At 40.7% G+C, this 22133-nt stretch overlaps 1 protein-coding gene across 30 annotated transcripts in view; it reads left to right on the top strand.

Annotated features, from left to right (window-relative positions):
* Window positions 1-22133, top strand: part of nrcamb (neuronal cell adhesion molecule b) — an 84790-nt gene that overhangs the window by 20935 nt on the left and 41722 nt on the right. For 10 of the 30 annotated variants that reach the window (XM_080304645.1, XM_080304624.1, XM_080304629.1 and 7 more), the window contains exons 1-2: window positions 4949-5085; window positions 9472-9539. The exons of 5 other annotated variants lie outside the window; for them this stretch is intronic. The gene's annotated coding sequence lies outside the window, so the exon portion shown is untranslated. Of the gene's footprint in view, window positions 1-4948; window positions 5086-9471; window positions 9540-22133 lie in introns of those variants that run through there. 15 more of the 30 variants (XM_080304646.1, XM_080304636.1, XM_080304632.1 and 12 more) reach the window with 3 other exon arrangements.

The raw sequence follows: 22133 nt of genomic DNA, 5'->3' as shown, positions 1-22133 counted from the left end.
CAAACAAGAAGGTAGAAAGGCTGTACAAACAAACATAAAGATGCCTCTGACAATATTACAGGTAAGTCAGCAAGTACATTGTTTGTATTGACAGTTGTAAGTTTGTACTTCTTCTGAGGCCTGTGATGTTGATTGTGTGGGATTACCGGGTCCTAATGGAAAATTGTGGTTTATTACACCATAGGTTTTGTTTTTCTGACCCTTTTGTGCTGCCTGTTATTATAACACGGGAATCCCCAAAGAGCTAGAATCAAATGCCTTTGTATATGAACAATAAGACCATCAGACAGGTTGTACAAGTCCATGTTAGCCTTGTTATTTGGGAGAGAAAAGAAGTGGACAATAAAACCCACAAAGTCTTTGTTGTTGTTGTGTTCACTCACAGCTGTTCTGAGTAATGAGGGAACTTTAGTGACCTTACAGATGTACTAACTGTACGGTTTAAGTTCTAATTAGTAAGCTCCTCTAATCTAAGCTGTTTAAAACTGGTATGATTGTCTTATTGTTGTTTCTTTTGCTCCATATTATTGCTCAGTAGATTGCTATGATTCATATCATTGATGGTACCATTCCATATTTCTTCCCACTACAACAGATTCCATGCAAACAGAAAGTTTTGGTAAAATCACAAACTGTATATCAAAGATGTTAGCCACTGTCACATCAGCCACAGTTTAGTGAGGTCCTGTTGTGAAACTCTGAGACAAACCTTTGAGAACATCCTGCAACATGCCTTTGTTTTGAAACAACAATTTTTGTTTTGCCCCACCTGATGAGCCAGGTGGGGCAAAGGTAGCAAGTTAGGGCCATCCTACAGCTTATCTTGCTTTATCCTTCTTGTGGACACTGTAAGTTATATAATAAGCACATTGATAAGCTGTTAAATTACCATTTCACAGAATCAAGCCATCAAGAAAAAATATACTCAAGTCATAAATGAAGTGAAACAAACCTTTTACACACACAATTTTGCTTATTTTGTCAGTCTCCCCCTGCTGGCCATTAGAAGGACTGCAGAAACCAAATTAAAAGTAAGCACACACTTTATATGAAAAGAAATCTTTAATCTTTAAAGTAATTTATTTGCCTTCATTTAGAAATTGTTTCAAAAGCTTAGACCATAGCAATATTGGCCTTTCTGCCCTTTTTTATGACTGACTTTTTACAACGTTGATCTTAAACTGTTAGTACAGTGTTATTATAACTACTACAATATGTGCTCTATATTGAAGTAAAATTAAACAGAATTGTCCCCGAACAATTTAGAGCAGCGGTCCCCAACCCCCGGGCCTCGGACCGGTCCGTGAGTCGTTTGGTACCGGCTCAGTTGAGGCTCAGGTGTGAAATGTATGTTTTTCAGGATTTTTATCGGTTTTCAGCGTTATTTTGTTATCGTTTTTATCGTTTACTCGGTTTTCCTGGGTCTTTTCACGTGTGTTATGAGTAAATCTTCTTTTTTTCGGTACCGGTACTAGTTTTATTTTGTTGTATTTATCCGCGACACCTTAAAGGCCGGTCCGTGAAAATATTGTCGGGCATAAACCGGTCCGTGGCGCAAAAAAGGTTGGGGACCGCTGATTTAGAGTACATAAATTGAACTGATGTTATAAACAGTTAGTAGCACGAAGGAAATAAAGAGACGCTGCTGCTCTGGCTTTTGTTAAGTTGAACTATTGTGTATTTTGAATTGTGTCAGGGTCTTTGAGTAGAAAAAAAGAAATACGATACAGAGCACTACAGGTCCTTAACCTCAGGGATGGCCTCTGTGTGGTAAATCTCTCCCTTTCTACACACGCTTTGTTTTTTTTTGTTTATTGTTTTTTACTGTGCTCTCTCTGCCTCTCTCTCCCTCCGTCCTTTTCTTTTCCCCACCATCATCCTCCCTGTTGTCTTTGAGCATGTTAACACTCCAGCCCTGTCAGTGAGCCTCATGGCACCATGGAAACCAGTCACACCATTCTCTGCTGGTGTGTTCCTGTGCGCGTGCGTGGCCGTGTGTGTTTGTGCGCCGATAGGCGGGATCGGGGTCTTGTTTAGGTTTTTTTTTTTTTTTTTTAAAAGCTGAGGAGAGGTCGCGGCCGTCCCTAGGGCCGTCTTTCTGTAATTCATGTAAATTCCCTTAAGACGCCGGCAGCTTTGTTTTCCTCATTGTTGCAGCTGAATCCGATGCCTCTGTCATCAGCGCGGCTTGTTGTGAAATGCTTTCTGTTTCCCCGTGAAATTCCTACACCTTCATTTAGCTCCTTTGATACTTTACCAGTTACCCCACGTTATCTCGTGATAGTCTTGGTACATGATACCTCAGACACCTGATCTCCTCGGTGTTATTGTGTCCTAATGAGTTCAGGCAGAGTTAACAAGACTAAATTTGATGCAGGCATGGACGAGGACGGTTCTGCAGTGTCCTGTCAGACCATTTTCATGCTTTTATTGCTTTATACAAAGCACATTTAAACAGTTTAATAACTGAAATTTGACCTGAAAACAAGACATAAAACATTACTGTGCGATATACTTGGGCAAACAAGTGTGGGAATGATGTATTAGGAGCAAACTTTAGAAGGCTAAATCATCCATGCTTGTCTTTTCTTTCTGTTTCTGACAGGCAATGAAGTATTTCAAGTGTCCCCCGCCCGCCCGCCCGCCCAGCCTCGATAGCCTTGTGAACCCAGCCTCTTATTCTCTCTCCAGGCCAATCATATTTCACTCCCATTCACATTTCTGAATAGGAAGCTCAAAAGAGTCCCCGCCAGAGACAAATGAATTTATGAGTGTGCACAAACAGTCACATGCACACTGTGCGCAGCTCCGGTTACGAGGGCCAGGTCTAGACGGCAACATGAAAGTTTTTTTATTTATTTATTTTTCTGTTAAAAGTTTCTATTGAAATATGCAGTTGCCATTGAAATATCGTTCTTCTATTGGTGTCTTGACAAAGACCGGGGAGGGCGCCGGTCCTATCTCAGTGTGAGACTGAAAGAGCAAATGGGCCGGCAGGGATCGCCCAGTGTCTCTGCACTACGGAGTCAGTGTGCAGAAATAATGCCCATTAGACTTGGTCAATCACGCCCCTCGCTCAGTGAAATATGGCCCTTTCACTCATTTCATACCACAATACGTACACCTCACTGCTATCCATCATCTCCCTGAAAGACGTCCGCTACAATGAATGCTTTTATTTATGATACATTTTTTTGTTTAAGTTAATGGCTTCTCATGCAGAGACGGTAGATGCTGAGAAAGCTCAACGCGCTGAGTTATGTTTACACAAAAGGACGACCGAAGCTGTTCATTAGCAGATTAAGCTGGAATTGCAGTGCAAAAGTTTCGAGCCTCCCGACCACCAGTGACACTCTGATGGTCTGTGGGCTGATGTTTTCATCATTGTGAGTGGGTGGACGTTATGTACTCACAGCGATTTGCAACAATGACCATGTTGTGAAGCCATTCAGCTTTTCCCACTGGAGCAGACAGATGTCATATGCCATGGAGTATTATGAAGTGGGTATTCCCAAAAGCGCAACCAGTGAATGGAGACCCTCTCTTTTTTTATGCAAGCATTTGAACAATGAAAAAATACTTCAGTAAAAGTGAAGAAGAACTATTAACAATGTATAGTAATTAATAATAGCTTAAAGATGAAATATCTACAAGTGCAATCCCTCTTTGAACAAATGTGATTGGTCAATAGACCTTAAGCTATGAACGGAAACCAAAAATGTGATAAATATTGTGCCAATGGTGTCAAAACTCATGTCCTTTGCCTACAAGTTCTGCATATTAATTTCCTGATATCTGTCTTTAGAGAGATATGTTCCATTGTACCATGTCCACTTACTGTATGCCTATTTTTAAGCTATTATACATCTGTGTGCATGTATGGAAGTGTGCCTTTTGGAATTAATGTGTGATGCTGTTTTCTGACAATTACAAGTCACAGATCAACAAAAACTGTGAACGGCTAGTTTAATCTCTTGTAAATGTTTTGCACTTTTAAAATCATAATTCGAATAGTTACTTGCAACAAAAAAAAAAAACAATTTTAAAAATTACTCTGTGGAGCAAATGTAAGCATAAAGACATAAAAACTCTGGAGTAAATACGTGGGCTTTTTGAATACCAGGGTTGAGGTCCTTGTTCAGCCGGAGCGAGAATCCTCTTTGATGCAGATAAAGTTACATTTTCAGTGCTTTTGTAGCGAGGGGGTGTTATTTAAGGCTGGGCCCAGAGAAAAGTGACTCTTTCAAACCATTGTTACCCTCTGCAACCATAGCTAACGGACGTCAAAAGACTTTTCACATCTATTCTCTTAAAATGGGTTGCAATAATGCTGGCGAGGAGTCGGCAATAAATAAGCTTCCTCTCACTGTGTCAGCTAGATTAGATTGCATGGGGACATCTGTTGACTGTAGGTGAGTACTTTCTCTGGTGTCTAACTGTATGGGAAAGGAAGTCCTTCGGATGTGCCTTGAGGCTTTTTACTCTTTTTTTCTTTTCTTACGTTGCTGTTCAGCCTCCACCCTCTATTGAACGCCTCGAAGGCCGCATTGATTCGAGCACAATCAGTGCAGCTGACAATTATTTTACTGTAGACTGGGTGCAGTTTGATTTAACATGCAATTATAGTGCCACTGTTGCTTTTATGCTCTGCCAGATTCATATAGCAGGATGTTGCGCTTCTGTCATTGCCTCATTTCGCAGACTGTTACGTCTTATAAAAACAAATAACTTTAAAAATATTTCATGTTCTTGCATAAAATACTAGAAATTGCCACCCAGTAACTATGTGGATTCTGCGAGCAGTTCATGTGATACCAGGAAATGTTTAACCTCTATTGTAGAGACACAAAAGGTTGTTTTAATCCCACTGTGAGAGGGGAGGGAGGGTCAGGGGAGGTTTTTGTTTTTTGGAGGAGGGGTTTTGGGTGTGCGAGGGAACCAACCCCTCTCTCTTTGCTGTCAGTCAGTTACAGCAGACACGTCGAGAAGTAAACAACCACCGGGATTATGACAGTTGAACTGGCTTCATGCAATGAATGCACAAACTGAGGCGACTTATCCTTACTGACACACACGGAGATAAAGGTGATGTATCAGCTTTGTGGTTAAATGGCATTTAGGGGCACAGTGTCTCTGTTTTGCTCTGTAAGATCTGCACAAGTCATCTTCTTAAGTTTTGAATGTTTTTGGGAGAACTGATGAAATGTCCTGGATGATTAAACCGCTTCAGCAATTATTTGATTTTAAAAAAGGAACCATTATTATTATTGTTGGGTTCAGTTCGTTGGTAATATTAATTATTAATCAGGACAAATATCAAATAATTGCTGCTTTAAACTTCTCAGTGATGACTGTGTGTTGGTCTTCTCTCTTTTATACGATTTAAAATTAAGTATTTGGGGGGTTTGAACTATTAATCAGCCAAGAAATTACATTTGATGGTGTTGCTTTTTGCTTTTTAGAGCTCATGCTGGTTGTTTTATCACATGTTGGTGTTGATTGACAATTATTTTTGAAAATTAGAACTACAAACACATATTAAATTGACAGAATTGTTCAGTGTTTTCACCCTTTTTTTAAGCAAAATATTATCTTTTAAAGTTTTTGTGATAGTAAATTGAATATCTTTGGGTTTTTAACTTGACTGGGCAGCAAAAGGCTTCTGAAGATTATTTAGACAAAACGAACGACGGTCAGTTTCTTCACCACATTACCAAATGAATATAAACTAACTAGTTGATACAGAAAGTAGTCATCAGTTGCATGAGTCTGAAAATGTTCACTAAAACATTTTGAGACTTGGTTTCGTCGTGTACTTGTAGCCTGGCACTCTTTGAAGCTGTGGGTGTTTTCCTTGTGGTAAAACCTACAGACTGGTTTTGCAGCTCAGGTTTGATATTAACACGTTCATAGAGATTTTGCACCTTTCCAGCGCTTGCACAATCAACAAATCCTCTTCATTTTGTTGAGCCTGCTTGCTTTAAAATGTAATTTAAACAAAAAAAAAAAAAAACCAGAACCTTTCTATCTGCAAGCCATGTCCTCTAATTTAAATTCAATATTTCTTCCCTCTTTGGCAGTAATGACACTTCATCGGGAGAACGGTATCATCTATAGCCACACTGCCTCTCATTAGGCGATAGTCTAAAATTAAACCAACAGGCTTCCGTGCCAACGCTGAGCCCCCTTCCCCTGTTTATGGACACAGGAGCACACGCACAAACGTACAGCTAAGAACAACACAGCCTGGAAGAGAAAGCCAACCAGACCCTCATTAGAAGAATGACACTGTGCTAATTAGCATTTCTACAGTGAGCCATGCTTGTTTCGCCTGTTGACATTTCACCGGACATGCCGAATATGCAGTATATGCGTCTCTGCTCTATTTTGCATGAGATGACAAATGAAAAACAATGTCCTTAGAAGCAGGTATTCAGCGGTGTACTAACAATGCCGTCTTTGCTTTGTGACATCAATTAATGTCCATTAATTAACAACCAGAGTTTAGTCAGCGTGTTCTGTTTATAGAATACAAAGTCTTACACATTTAGATAGCTCAAAAAAGATGTGAACACCATCTCAAGATTACTTATTTTTGATGGATTTTAATAAATTTACTTTTGGCCTCTTTGAAGCGCCATAAGATATACATACTGTTTGCTTATTATGAGTGTGTAAAGCTGAAATTATTAGCAATCTGTTATTTCTTGCACATTGTTCAAATACGGATTAACATGATATATTTGGTTTTGATCTGCTTGATGACTCTATTTCACACAGATATCTGCTCTCTTTGTAGCTCTGGTTTGGTCTCCACCGACTCCTGATGACAATATCAGTATATCTCTATCTATTCCTAACTGCTAAATGCTTCACAGTGTTAAGCAGCTATCCTAAAACTTTGTTTGTGGGTTGTTGATTTGGCAGGGTGTGTGCAGTTTGCTGGTACGCTGTTAACAAAAGGATATAACCCAGACAATAAGCAGAATGAGCACCGATGTGTTCATTATTATTTTGGGCCATCTTTTTTCACAAAGCATCAGTGTTATTGTGAGTTTTAGAAGATTCAGATGTTTGCTTTGTTTGGCAGGTCTCATGGCACGAGAGTGCTCCCTAAGGTTTTGAGGGTACTGTTGGTCTCTTGCTGTGAGGTGCTTTGTAGTCCTGCTCGCTGCCCAAACTCAGCATCCCGTCTCAAGCTATTTTCAGTTTCGGTCCTTGGTCCTCTTTCTTATCACCATGGCAGCTGAGCTGGACGAGAGCGCTGCACGACTCTGTAGTGTCTAAGGGCAGAGGTGGGGTGGTGAGACGGCTGACTCGATTACATAGTGGGAGGTTTCTTTTGATGGGATCAGAAGGCAGCCCTTTCAAACAGGATGTGGAAAGGTCACTTTGTTGCTTTGTTTTATTCTAAAAAGTCGCAGCTGTAATCAGCTGTTTGATCCTGCAAACCCACAGAGAAGAAGAAAACTGTAAAATCGGTTGCACATTCACCAAAAGCAAAAGGTGAAGAAGGCAGCAGCTGAACTGTAGCGCTGCTCTCAGGTACAGAGTCAGCTCAGGTGTCAGCATTATTACAGTGTGATGCTGTGAGAGAATAGTATGCGTGTCAGTGTTTTTTAAAATCTGGGTCAGAAACCTTTAAATTCAGGGCTGTTGGATGATCAGATTTTCTGTTGTAATATTCTGTAAGAAGTAATGAAGTGACTGTGCGAGCTGGTAAGGCTTTTGAAACGTCGAGCTGTGCGGAAGGTTGCGGTAAATAATGCAGGTTTTGGGGGAACATGGCTAGAAAACAATTCATATGATTGTAAACAAGCGTGCAGCACAGGGTGCACACATTTAAATTTTGGTTAGTGGGGTTAAAGAGCGATATTGAGACAAAACATATGCCATTTGTGTTAAGCAGAATTAATGTCAAATAACTGTTGACAGTTGTGAAAAGCAGTGTTCGTATTTAGCCAAGTGGAAACGGCTGCTTCTCTCAGTGGGACTTCGAGTCATACGAAGAGCAGGAGACTGAAGTCGATAAGCCTTTGCTCGAAGTAAATTGGATCTGCTTCTTCAATCATTCTGCAATCGATTCCGTTAGGTGTGTCCGTGTTGACTGTGACACAGTTTAAGGAAAAGAGAAGACAGATTTTGCTACAGCACCAATCGCAACAGAAGCTGGATAAACCGAACAGAAGTTATTAGAAAAATGAGAGAGAAATGACAAGGTCAGCATAGGTTAGGACAGAAAATCAAAGCCTTTTCCAGCCTCTGACCCAATGTAAAGTTCATATTTTTATAGCAGGAGAGTCATGAGAGAAGTAATTCAGTGTGAAACATTGACTGGGTTTGAAGATTTATGTCAAAATATATATTTATTTAATTTCAAATCTGTCAAGACACATCTGTATATTATCTCCCAGGTCCATGTGCGGGATCGTTAGTTTAGGTCATGATAGGAGGAAGAAGATGAATGGAGAGAGCCTTCTTGGCCACGTGATAAGTCCAGTGTGTTTCCTACTTTACATCCTATGACAGCTGAGATAGGCCGTGACCCTAATTTAGATAGGAAAGTTAGGAAAATGGATGGTTGGAGGATGAAGGCATGATGATCACATTTGACTCGATTTGTTGTCCCACAAATTCCCCAAGCTGTCATGTGAAACCTTTTTCTTTTCTTATTGATTTTTAAAAATATAGTTAAGTGTGCGTTAAGGCAAACATTTCTATTTTTTATCAAGTGTGAGATAATAAGACAGGAAGGCTGAAAGTGGAGGCTGTGTGAGGAAAAGGTGATATAACCAAAAAGGAGATGAGGTCAGAGGAAAGAGGGCACGAGCAGAAGATAGGTGAGGACGACAGGCGTAGAAGAAGAGGAAGAGCAAGTATAGAGAATACACACAGAGTTAAGATGGGATAAGAGAAGAGGAGCTGAAGGAGATGAAACAAGACAAGACGAGAGATGAAGGGAGGAGATGTCTCTCCTCCAGCTCTTAGCCACGGGCCTCAGCTTGGATTGCACACTGTTGCCTCTCAAAGTCTCTGGTTTACACAGCTTGACTGTTTAGGTGCTTTTTACCTCCAAAACTTCACAGTTGGAAGCGTTTTAAGTGCATTTCCAGCCAGTCGACACACCCATGCATGATTACATATATTTAAAAAGAGAAGTGGTCTTTTTTCATAAGAGATTGATCTGAAAGAGAGAATTATCTCTCTCTATCTAAATATCCTGGTCTAATCTGTGCTGTGACTGTGACGGAGCATTAGACATGCACTACGAAAAAGAAGTGTTTTTAGCAGAGTATAAAAAACAAAGCACAGATTAGTGAAGCCATTCTGAAATCAAACAGATGTTGGGAAAAGCCGTTTAGGAAAGACTAGATGTTCCTTTCAAGCTGGTTTAAAATGCTGGTTGTTTCAGAGAGAAGTCTACATGGTGTGCGCTAAATTTGTTATTCCCTGCTGTCCCTTTTTAACCAGACTGAATTCAGCCAGACAGCGGGCGAAGCAGGCCAGGGAGGAGGAGAGAGGGGATTTGGGCTTCTCTGGTAAGTCAGAAACTCCACGGATATCAAAACTTTTCCAAAACAGTGTGAACTTCCGGCCTTTTCGCAATCAAACGTTCTCGTTCTTCTCAGAGCCATTTCCCCTCCCACTGGATGTGAACACACACAGATGTCAGTCTGTTGCCTTTCCTGGCAAATGTCCCCAGTCTAAATATCTTCGTCTATGATGCTGCCAGAATGTGAATTTATTAACATTAACACTCCCTAACCAACTCCCCAATCTTTCCACAGCTACACGTCTTTCTCTTTCACTCTTTGTAGCGGTGCCTACTCTTTTGTTCTAGCTGAAAGGTAGAAGGTCAGCACTTGTTTGATTTCCATTTCTCTAGTGGCAAAGTGTGTTTTTTGTGTGTGTGTGTGTGTGTGTGTGTGTGTGTGTGTGTGTGTGTGTGTGTGTGTGTGTGCCCACAATCATTTTGGCAGTGAGGTTGGGCAGCCAATAAAAACAAAACACTGTTGTCTGCTTTATGCCTATGGTTGTCACGGTAGCACACCCTCTCATCCTCGCCCACTGCTGTGAAAGTGGGCGTCAATACTTAAAAATCACAAAATAGCACTCAGTGCCTAAATTGCGCCTGCTGCCTTATTGACACATAATGTGTTATAATGGAAATTGCAGAGGTAGAAAAGTTCCCTAATGGCAGCAGTAAAGTAGCTCTCTTGAGTGTGAGGTCTCTGGATGCATTAGAGTCCAGAGAATTGGCTCTCCGCTAGCACAGTGGTTTTTAAGTGACCCTCCGTAACCTTTGGCTCATCCCCTCATTCTGCCCTGCTGAAAGTGTGCCTGTGATTCAGCAGGGAGTTGATCTAATGCACTGTGAGCTGAGGTGACACGGTGTGATGTGTGTCCACCGCCCAGTGGAGTGTGAAGGAAGGATCCCACCTCGCCCTTGCAGCACGCCGTGCCAAGCGGGGAGGCTGGGAGTTAAGGGACTCTGACAGCTTGGAGCTCATCTGCCTCAGCTGTTGGTGCTATGGTTCTTTTACTTTTGCCATTGGGGGGCGAGGGGGCTCCCCCTCTCTTCCAGTTTATCCATTTATGTTCCTGTTTGAATCTCTCTCTTTGCCTCGACTTTTCTCTCTGTCTGTGTCTGAATTTGTAATTCTTTCTGCTTCATGCTCAGCAATCAGTTATTGTGTTGTGAATGTGTGCTGCAAGCCAGAGAGGATGAGTGTACACTTTTCAATGGCCGCGTCATAGAGGGCAACACCGAGGAGTAGCAGTTTGAAGCACAGTGAGGCGTGAAGTGTGTATTGTGAAGAAACAGCTTTTAGGTCCCAGGCTTTCAATAGAGGCTAGAGAGGTTTCTGTTTACCTCCATGCTGCTGTCTTTCACCGCTTTCAATCACGTGTCCAATCAGAGCGTGTTGTATTAATGTTTTTTTGATAACAAATAGAGGTGAGTAGGAAACAGATCAAAGATCAGAGCTGTGCATCTATCTATCCATCTGTCTGTCTGAATTCAATTCAATTTTATTTATATAGCGCTAAATCACAACATAAGTCGCCTCAATGCGCTTCATAGATACAGAGAAAAACCCAACAATCATATGACCCCCTATGAGCAAGCACTTTGGCAACAGTGGGAAGGAAAAACTCAATGCATCATGGGAATCCCCGGCAGCCTACGTCTATTGCAGCATAACTAAGGGAGGATTCAGGGTCACCTGGTCCAGCCCTAACTATATGCTTTAGCAAAAAGGAAAGTTTTAAGCCTAATCTTAAAAGTAGAGATAGTGTCTGTCTCCCGAATCCAAACTGGAAGCTGGTTCCACAGAAGAGGGGCCTGAAAACTGAAGGCTCTCCCTCCCATTCTACTTTTAAATACTCTAGGAACAACAAGTAGGCCTGCAGAGCGAGAGCGAAGTGCTCTAATAGGGTGATATGGTACTACAAGGTCATTAAGATAAGATGGGGCCTGATTATTTAAGACCTTGTATGTGAGGAGCAGGATTTTGAATTCAATTCTGGATTTAACAGGAAGCCAATGAAAGGAAGCCAAAACAGGAGAAATATGCTCTCTCTTTCTAGTCCCTGTCAGTACTCTTGCTGCAGCATTTTGGATTAGCTGAAGGCTTTTCAGTGAGTTTTTTGGACATCCTGATAATAATGAATTGCAGTAGTCCAGCCTGGAAGTAATAAATCCATGAACTAGTTTTTCAGCGTCACTCTGAGACAGGATATTTCTAATTTTAGAGATGTTGCGCAAATGGAAGAACGCAGTCTTACATATTTGTTTAATATGTGCGTTGAAGGACATGTCCTGGTCAAAAATAACTCCAAGGTTCCTCACAGCGTTACTGGAGGCCAAGGTAATGCCATCCAGAGTAAGAATCTGGTTAGATACCATATTTCTAAGCTTTTCAGGACCGAGTACAATAACCTCAGTTTTATCTGAATTAAGAAGCAGAAAGTTGGCAGAAAGGCCATCCAGGTCTTTATGTCTTTAAGACATTCCTGCAGTTTAACTAATTGGTGTGTGTTATCTGGCTTCATAGATAGATAGAGCTGGGTGTCATCTGCATAGCAGTGAAAATGTATGCTATGTCTTCTAATGATGCTACCTAAGGGAAGCATGTATAATGTAAACAGAATTGGTCCTAGCACCGAACCCTGTGGAACTCCATAATTAACCTCAGTGTGTGAAGAGGACTCTCCATTTACATGCACAAATTGGAGTCTATTAGATAGATATGATACAAACCACTGCAGCGCAGTACTTGTAATACCTACAGCATGTTCTAATCGCTCTAATAGGATATTATGGTCAACAGTATCGAACGCTGCACTGAGGTCTAGCAGGACAAGCACAGAGATGAGTCCACTGTCAGAGGCCATAAGAAGATCATTTGTAACCTTCACTAAAGCTGTTTCTGTGCTGTGATGAGCTCTGAAACCTGACTGAAACTCTTCAAATAAACCATTCCTCTGCAGATGATCTGTTAGCTGTTTGACAACTACTCTTTCAAGGATTTTTGATATGAAAGGAAGGTTGGAGATTGGCCTATAATTAGCTAAGACTGCTGGGTCTAGAGATGGCTTTTTGAGTAAAGGTTTAACTACAGCTAGCTTGAAGGCCTGTAGTACATAGCCGATCATTAGAGATAGGTTGATCATATTTAAGATCGAAGAATTAATTAATGGCAGGACTTCTTTGAGCAGTTTTATAGGAATGGGGTCTAAAAGACACGTTGATGGTTTGGAGGAAGTAATTATTGAAATTAACTCAGAAAGATCAATTAGAGAAAAAGAGTCAAATTAGAATGAAGGGTAAATTTAACTGGGAAAGAATAAGATAAAGTATATAAATTAAAGTTGAAAATAAAATAACTGTACAACAAAATACACAATATAGAACTATATCTAACTTAACATCAATGGTACTAAGAGTAGCTGTAGATAATATTACATCTGTGGGATGATTGTTGGTAATTTTTTCTCTAATGATAAAAATTTTATTTGTGAAGAAGTTCATGAAGTCATTACTAGTTAACGTTAAAGGGATTGTTGGCTCAAAAGAGCTCTGACTTTTTGTCAGCCTGGCTACAGTGCTGAAGAGAAACCTGGGGTTGTTCTGTTCTGACTGAGCAAGTATAGTAAACTGAGTGCATTCCTAAAATGTAAAATAAAATAGTAATTATAATAAGAAGAAACACAACCATAGGATTTTATGGCCATAGCTTTGATTTTTCCAAATGTCTGACCTTGCTACAACTGATTACGTGTTTCACTTGCTAAAGGCACAAAATTTCCTAAAACAAGCAACAAGTGCAGATGGCTGCAGCGCAGGGCTGGCAGAGCAAAGGGAAGAAAGGCGCCAACAATCCACTAGTGTCTGTGGGTCATAGCCAGTTATTTTCTGCAGCCAAAGATTGAAGGATTTATTTATTTTTAAAAAATGGTTTAAAATATCTTGATTCTGCTCTTTGGTTTTACCTAAAACTGAAACTGCATATTACGCATTCCCTTCGGTTGCCAGGTTTTATTTACCCAAACTTCATTTTCATTTTATTTTACATTGCTAGCTAGGGAGCTGGCTGGTGTTTTTTTTGTACTTGTGCAGTCCATCTATTTTTACTTGTGATATTACTACATTGCTGAATCTCAAAAAACAGTGGGCGAGGTGAGTGCAGTTTTGTTCAGAATGACTGGAGGGTTTTCAGTAACCTTTGATTCTTGGCATTCTTCCTCTCCCCTAATTTTGTGTCATGTCTCCTCTGCCCACAATCAAAGAGTTAGAAAGTGACCCTGCAAAACAGAAAGGGCAAAGTTGCAAAAAAGGTTGTATGAACCCAGACTTTGCTTTTTTTGCCCAGTGATACTTTGGATAGAAGGAGTGTATGTGTGTATTTTATATATGTATATTTATTCCCCACTCGCGCTGTGGACATTCCTTGTCCTTCAAGCTCAGGTCCTCTACCGGAGGCCTGAGAGTTTGAGGGTCCTGTGGAGTATCTTTGCTGTTTTTAGGACTGCCTTCTTCTGGACAGATATCTCAGATGTCGTTCCTGGGATCTGGGAGCCGTTCCCCCAATTTAGGAGATAGTGGGAACACTACTGGTCTTCAGAAGAGAGGCTTGGGGGTTTGAATCCCAACCAGTTTATGCATCCATACTCAGGGTAGGCCCACATGCTCCCTAAGCCTACTTTGGAATGTGAGTGAGAGACACATAATTGGAGAATTATCCTGTTACAAAAGTCAAAAATTCAGGTGACTCAGGTGGTATTTACACTTTCATTTATAAACTCATGTGGAGTAAAATGCAGCAACTTTGTGATTGGATGACAAAAAGAAAGAAGATAAAGAGAGATTTTTTTTATTCATGGATATTTGCTGAGCAATGACTGTAATTTTGAATGTGGAGTTGACGCACAATCCTCGGATCGCGATGTGAATGGCTTCACTGGAAAAAGGTTTTCTCTAAAACTACATATGTGCGTCAGCACCTCTGAATTTATATGTGACTGTTCAGACTGAGGTCACGTTCAAAAAATAAGATGTGTCTGATTGAAGGCCGCAGATGAGCATCAGTTTGAAAATTGAACAAATCAGACTCAGTGGGATTTGCCGTGGCTGCGTGTTATGAAAAGAATAGATGCGAGAGATTAGTGCTATTTTAGCCTGCAGTGGTAACACGGCCTAATTAGAGCGAACATAGTTCCTGTTGTTTTTCAGGTTCACTGCAGAACCAAAAAAAGCCTAAAAGTTGCATTGAAAAGGCTGAACACCGAACACTAATTTCAGTTTTAGAATTTCCCAGCTCAGTGTAACTGAACAGTTTGCTGTGAGTAGAACAGCAGTTTTCTTGCATGTGGTTAGAAAGCAGTGATATTACTCAGCGGCAGCTCAGAGATCAGACACACTGCGGATAAGTAGCGGGATACACGCTTTCGCAGAGGGCCTCTGGGCTGCTCCCAGCGCACACTGTTTCAGATGAATGCATCAAGACGTTTCTCCGGTGTCTCTTCATTATACGCCTGACAATTCTCTTACGGTTCTCTGTGTCAACACTTATGTCTGTGCGTGTAATGTCTCCTGTTTGTGGGAAAGAAGCTGCGTATAGACGCATTGTTTTAGTGTCTCTACTCTAATAGATGAAGGAGAAAAAATGAGATGTCTCATGTCTATTATGATGATTTACTTTTAAGAGTACTTGTACTTCAGCATTTTCTCATTAGATATAACCTTAACTTCATGACCACTTTTATGCAGAAATCATAGTGTATAAGTGTATGACATATACATGTAATCCAAAGATTTACTGTAAGGTTTTCTGCTTTTTTCCCAGTGAGACTGGTTTTGTGAGAAGCAGACACAAACAGGGAGATACCCAGAGACCCAGCTAGTTTTGGGAAGCACATGAAAAAATAAGCAGATGAATAGATGGGCACAAAGACAGTGAGGGCCAGAAAGAGGCTGGTGAGGCCCTTCATGGGGGACTTCTGCTTGTCTTTGCCGTCTTCCAGGGCAGTGGAAAAAGTTGGCTTCATGCACAGCTGCTTCACAAACAGCTCAGCAGAGAGCCTGGAGAATCTGCTCTGTGTCTGGTGTTGCATCTCCATCTTTATTTTCCCTGATTGCACTCTCCTCTCACCTGCACAGCCTTGCCCCAGGCCTCGCTCCACCTTCGCTGCTCTTCCTGTCTGTCCAATTATCGGGGAATCAAAAGTTGTGTATTTCACACAGTTATGTGCTAGGCCTGTTTCTTGGAGCCAGCCAAGCTAGCTGATCCTCCCTTTCTCCCAGTCTTTATGCTTTGTTAAGCTAATTGACTGCTGGCTTCGCTTCATATTTAGAGCACGGACACAGGGTTTATGCCAGTTGCAAGCCCATCGGCATGCTGGGCCTGAGTTTGGCGTTCCGCTTTTATAGATACAACAACAACTTGAAGTGAAGATCTAAGGTTATATGATTTTATAACTTAATACCATCAAACTTCAGTTCAGTTGATACATGTGTTCTTTTGCAATGCCACTCTTACTCACAAAGCCATCAATGCTCAGATACTCAGGCAGACTATTCGTCTGGCTTAAGAAGGAGCATTTTTCAAAAGGAAGGCCCTAATTCACTTTACCATTATTTTTGCCAGAGAAGGATCAGGCTCCGGCCCATCAAGGTTTCAAATCCTTTGTTGGTGCTGCGTGATTAGTGATTTTTGTATACATTTTTTTTCAGTGCGAAATGTCTAGGATAGAATTTCAATGTGGCTTCAGGACTGAGAAGACGAGAAGACTGTCCTTATACTGTCGAAACTGGTGGGATCTATCAGTGTTGGAATAGCCTCTGAGAAACCGAACGATTTATGTGCCTGCTAGCTGTGGGTCCTGGTTCAAGGCCGAGCCTATCTGCTCATCACTACAAACAGCGTGCTCCCTGGGTGTCGTGCTGGAATACAAATGCTTGAATTTAGATGTGACCCCTGGCTCACCTGCATCTCAGCCAATTCTAATGAGAAATCTCTGTCTGTGTACCTGCTGTGAGAGGGAGAGTAAAGGAATGAGTGCGTATGAAACATAGAGGCACACTGAAATAGCAAGCGATTCAGACTTTTATTTATGGCTGTATATTGGAATACTTTTTGCTGTTACTATTTTGACTGTATTCATTTTAAATGAGCACATTAATAGGCGTTGCTATAAACACGGAGTAAACAATAACCCCAAAATATTAGCATACCTAAACAGAGACATGGATTTTATTAGGCATAGGACAACATTATTTTAGTTTGTGGTGCTTTTTTAACATGTTGGTCCCAAATGTTCAATAGGTTCTTCAAAATAGGTTAGCTAGTGACTCAGAAGGCTATTAATCATTTTTATACTCATTGCAGTTTCAGTGACCTCTTTTGATGGGAGCATTGCCCCTCCCAGCAGGAAAGAAATATTTCTTCATGCGATAAAATCAATTGCTCAGAATGAGCAGATGCATTTGCAGCTCTGTTGTACTACAGGTCAAGGCTACGGGTTTTGCCTTTAATTGTTTTACATATGTGATAAGCATGGATGCCCATGTCAGCTATATTTACTTGGTGAAGTGGTATAATGTCAATGCATTAATGTTGTCCGGTAAAACACCAGCTATTCAACTGAGACATCTATAGAAAACATGTGGAAACTTTTAAATCAAGCCTGAGATGGACATTGAAAAACACAATTTTCTGGTTGCAGATAGTTGAGGTTTACATTGTATCGTTGACACATCACAAAATTCTGTCGCGCTGAGTACTGAAAACCATCATCTTCACTTGAAATAGTTTGTGAATCACATTAAATATTCTGTAATTTTATCCTACACTTTATTCAGCCGTGTTTGGCTGTGGCTGCTTGTGTAATCACACCATTTAATGCTGAATAACTTTACCTTCATTAGCTGAGGATGAAAATGAATATGCAAAGAATATTTTCTTGTGTTTATGTACTGAGAAAAGTATTTTTTTTAGAGAAACCCCCCCAGAAATTGCTATAATAACTCAACTTATGAATAACTGTGTTTGAAGTGCACTGTTTAATGTAAATGCGACGACCAGTAAAATCCTCTTATTCATTTTTCGTGTGTTGACAGAGGAGGTGGGTGAGGTGTTTCCTGTGGAGATACTGTACTGTATCATTATGTGTTAGGTTGGTAATTCATTATTCTGTCATGTTAAACACCCCCCCCCCGGAAAAAACTGAAACACCTCTGGGTGCAAGTGACGCACGCTTTGTCCTACAGCGATGTTTGACCTCACTGCCTCATCCTTTTTCCTCTACCTGTACTGACTGATAGATGCGGCCAGATAAACGCCACAGGCTCCACCAAAGCCTCACACAGCCATTATCCAACTCTCAGCAGACACTTCTCATGCATTAGCGACCGGTCTCATCCTGTCAAAGGCAGACGCAGGACAGAGACTGTTAGCGGAAGCTTGCGGACTGTTAGTGTTAAATGGGAGCAGTGTTTCCTCCGGAATCACCGGTTGACAAATGAGGGCTGATGGAGCAGTTCTTGTCGGAGGCCATTATTTTTGATGGGACCAGATGATCTGTAAGGATGGAGCACTGTTTGTCTGAGCTGCGGCGCCTTCTGGGCAAAATATCAGACCTACTCGAAACCACTCAGACTCTTCAAATGATGGATGTAAAAGGGAAAATTGCTAAGCTGTAACACCAAGAATTTTTTTGTTGAGTCTCTGGCGTATTGTTACGACTCAGCATCAGCCGCACATCCAAGGAAAGTTGTGAAGAACATAAAGAGACTCCCTTTATGAGAAGGCTAAGTCTTTCATTATTGTCATTAATACTCATTAGCTAACGTTTCAGTCATCCAGACCCATGAGAGAGATAGAAGCATGTTCACACTAAGCCTTGGTAAGGCACCAAGAGTCCTGATCAGTCACTCAACCTCCAGGGGTTTTATTTTCATTGTATTCTTTAATCTTCAAACTCACTCTTTAATTTTATCAAATCCAATGCTTCAGTTAAAATTAGGTCATTCAATTACATACTGACAAAAAAATAGTTCCATCAGCTTAAGGGAGATGTTATCGCTCTCCCTGTTATTTCACTTTTGGTAAAATAAAACATACACAAGTTCTCGGCCTCAGAGCTTAATTAGATCAAATTCCATCTGAAATCCTTGGATGGGAAATTCAGACTGAAAATTCCCAGCATCTCTGCCTTCATTTCAAAGAAATGTTGGAGGAGTTTGCACAGGGATATCTTTGATGAATTGTTCACTTCCCCTGGAGGCGAGTTTAGCATATGAAAACCTGACTACAGAAACAGAGTGCCCATACATTTTGCCAAAGTAAGCAAAGCTCATTCAGACTCGACCCAAAGTGAATGTTTGGATCAGCGTTGCAGACACACTGCTGTCACATTAAGCAGCACTTCTATATGCGCTGCGGTGTATTTTGGTGAATAATGTAAGTTGTGTGGGTTGGTTAATGGTTCTGTTTTTTGTTTTTCACTGAGTGTAAATAAGAGGAAAAAGTATATGACTGGGAAAGTGAGTTAACTCATAATTATTCCGCCTTCTGACAGCTAGAGAACCAAATTTTTGTATTCAGTTTAATGTTCAAGTCTTTTTCCCCCCCCCCCTCTGTCTTGAACAATGTTTGGTAGAGTATTAAAGAAAGACTGCAACTAAAAATAGTAATGAGTGAAAACGGAAACAGTTGAAAGTTTAATAGCAAAAGTAAAATAAAGTAACCAGAAAGATGATTACAGAACTCCATGTAACGACTAAGTACACCCCATGATTCAGTCAGGATTCAAGTGGCAGGACCTTCAGCAGCAATAATATGAAGTAATCCATTTTCGTAAGACTTTATCAGTGTCTCAAATTATTGTGGAAGAATTTTGGCCTACTCTTCTTTCTTTGTGCACAGGTCTCTGAAATGCCACCACAGCATTTCAGTCAGTTTGAGGTCTGGATTTTTCAGTGAAGCTTTTTCTGTTGTAGATGCGCTGCTGAGCTTGGGATCATTGCCCTGTTGCATGACCCAGTTTGGGCCAAGCTTTAGCTGTCACAGCTGGCCTCGTGTTTAACTCTAAAAACTTTGGTGCACAGAAGAGTTCATAAGCAGTGACTCCAAGGTGCAGAGGCCCTGTGATTGTACCCGTCCAGTTGTATGAGATGTTTGTGCTAATATGCTCTGTTTTCTTTTTGCCATTGTGCATCATGGTCAAACATTTGGTCTTGTTTGTGCAAAGGCAATTGTTGCAGAAGTCTTGTAGTTTGTTCAGGTGCAACTTTGCAAACTTCAGCTATGCTGGCGTGTTTTGCATTTTTTAGAGAAAAGAAGCTTTCTTCTGGACACAACCTGTCCAAACAAGCCATATTTGTTCACTCTTTTTCTAATGATACTGTTATAAACGTTAACATTTAACATGCTTACCATTACTTACCCTCTTAATTCATAAAGAAGCAGTGGGTGTATTTACTTTTTCACACAACTGTGTTCAGTCTTTTGAACTGATTTAATTTTTTTATTACTGTACGAATTGCTTTAGTCATTTATTGATCTGACATGTAAATATATAATTTTTTAAAAACTTATTTAACTCACAGATGCTTTGATTCAGTTCTGTTTTTCTGAGCTGGTTCTGCACAAGAGGAAGGGTAACCTCCTAATAGTGTCTTTTAATAAGAAAAGACCATGATTTGATTTTCTCACACTTTGAAAGGACCATTGTTTGTGTCCTCTGTGTCTGAAATTGGATGGTGAGTCCTTTTGGAGAGCAGCGGAGGGGAAATGATTTGTATTCACCTGCCGTATCTGAAAGGGGCTGAGGAGGGGCTGGGAGAGAGAGAGAGTGAGCGAGAGGGGGCAGTTACATAGTGCTTTCTTTATATGATAATGGATTGCGCTGACATTCACACACATTGTTGTGCGGCGTGTCAGTTAATACTCTTAACTCGCGGGATGAATGGCAAATTTTAAACAGATACCATTAAAGTACTGTCTCGCACTGGCACAGGTCACAGATTTATGTATAATGTGTCTTTTTTATGAAAAAAAACACCAACATGGCACCTTTATGCACGTGCAACATATTTGTCACGTCATCATTCACTCCTGCAAATGAATTACTTTTCTGAATTTCTTTTTTCTCTCTCGTTTTTTTTATGTAACCTCACTCTCTTTTATTGGCCCAGCTGGGCAACTAGATTCTTGTGTCAGCTGCACAAAAGAAACAAAGTGAAGCTGGGGACAGGCAGTAATGAGCAACTCCTCTTACAGTGTTACATATAGACCTGCTGCAGTGTTTGGAAGCCTTATGGAGACAATGGATGGTTTTGAGAGGTCTGGAGCTCTCTGAAGCCCTTCTTTGATTGAGTTTCCTGGCTCTAGGCTCCAGCGTTGAGGATGATTGTGGAGTGGGATCTGTAGGTCCAGGAAGGGGAGGACGGTGGGGGCCTGAGGACCCTCCTCTGTGCTGACCTTTTACAAACAGGTGGGGTGGAGTGGAAGGGGCTGACAGTGGAGGAGGAGAAGCGGGAGAAGCCTATTGTGGCGCTCTGTGAATGCAGAGGTGGCACTCAATAACAACACTCACTGCCTCCTTCCACCTGCCGCAGATTTTCTCACAGCTTACTTTTCCCACTTTTAAATTAAATATTCTGGTAAAACACTGTGATAACATATTGTTCCAGCACAGAGCCAGTGTTCACACTTTGTTTGCCAGCAGAACTTTCTCTCTAGTCGCATTGCTGGCAGCAAGTCTTTAGGGATTGTGTCAGTTTGTTGTGACGGTAGGTACACTGGAACACTTTGGGTTGGAGATGGCCACGGTTTCCTCCAAGGATAAATGTGAGTGACTTTGGCGATTTCCCTGACTACTTTTTGTATCACAAATACAATTTTGTAGAAAAAAGCCCCAGGACAAAAAACATGCAAAAAATATTTTTACTACAGTGCTGAACACTTGAGCAGATAATAACAAAAAAATAACTTTATTTTTCTGGTGTTTTTGAGTTCTCTCATTATCTTAATGATCTTTAAATATTACAACTTTCACCACACTTTTACTGAGCCTTAACAGATCTAGATATTTTCCAAACTGTTCTACTGGAATTTTCTGACACAGCCATCTCTAGGGTTTATAGAAAATGTGCTGAAAATTATATGATAATACGTTAGTCATGCCTGAGTTCAAAGGAGAATGGAGAGACCTCATCAAGCTGACAGGAAGGCAAAAGTAACTCAAATAAACCACTTATTACAACTAAGGTATACAGGAGTGCACAAAGGTCAAACCTTGAAGCAAAGTGGCTACAGCAGCAGAAGACCACACCAATCCCCATGAGTATCACTGTAGAGAAAGATGGCAGTATCATGATGCAGATGTTTTTATTCAGGTTTGCGATCTTGGTTTCATAATTGTTACATCCCTATTACTCAATAGGCACTACTATGTTAAATTTGAAAGTACAGCTATACTGTAAGCAATACTGCAAGCGACGTTAGCAAGCTAATAGCATGCTAACATTGTGCTAACGTTTAGCTTAGAGCTCACCTTAGAAGTTCCACTAAAATAACTTATTTCAGTAAATTATATGTATATTTCTGTTTACAAGCATTCTCTTAAGG

This window comes from Astatotilapia calliptera, chromosome 7 (assembly GCF_964374335.1).
Source record: "Astatotilapia calliptera chromosome 7, fAstCal68.1, whole genome shotgun sequence".
Classification (NCBI taxonomy): Eukaryota; Metazoa; Chordata; class Actinopteri; order Cichliformes; family Cichlidae; genus Astatotilapia; species Astatotilapia calliptera.
This window is presented reverse-complemented; position numbering and strand designations above follow the sequence as displayed.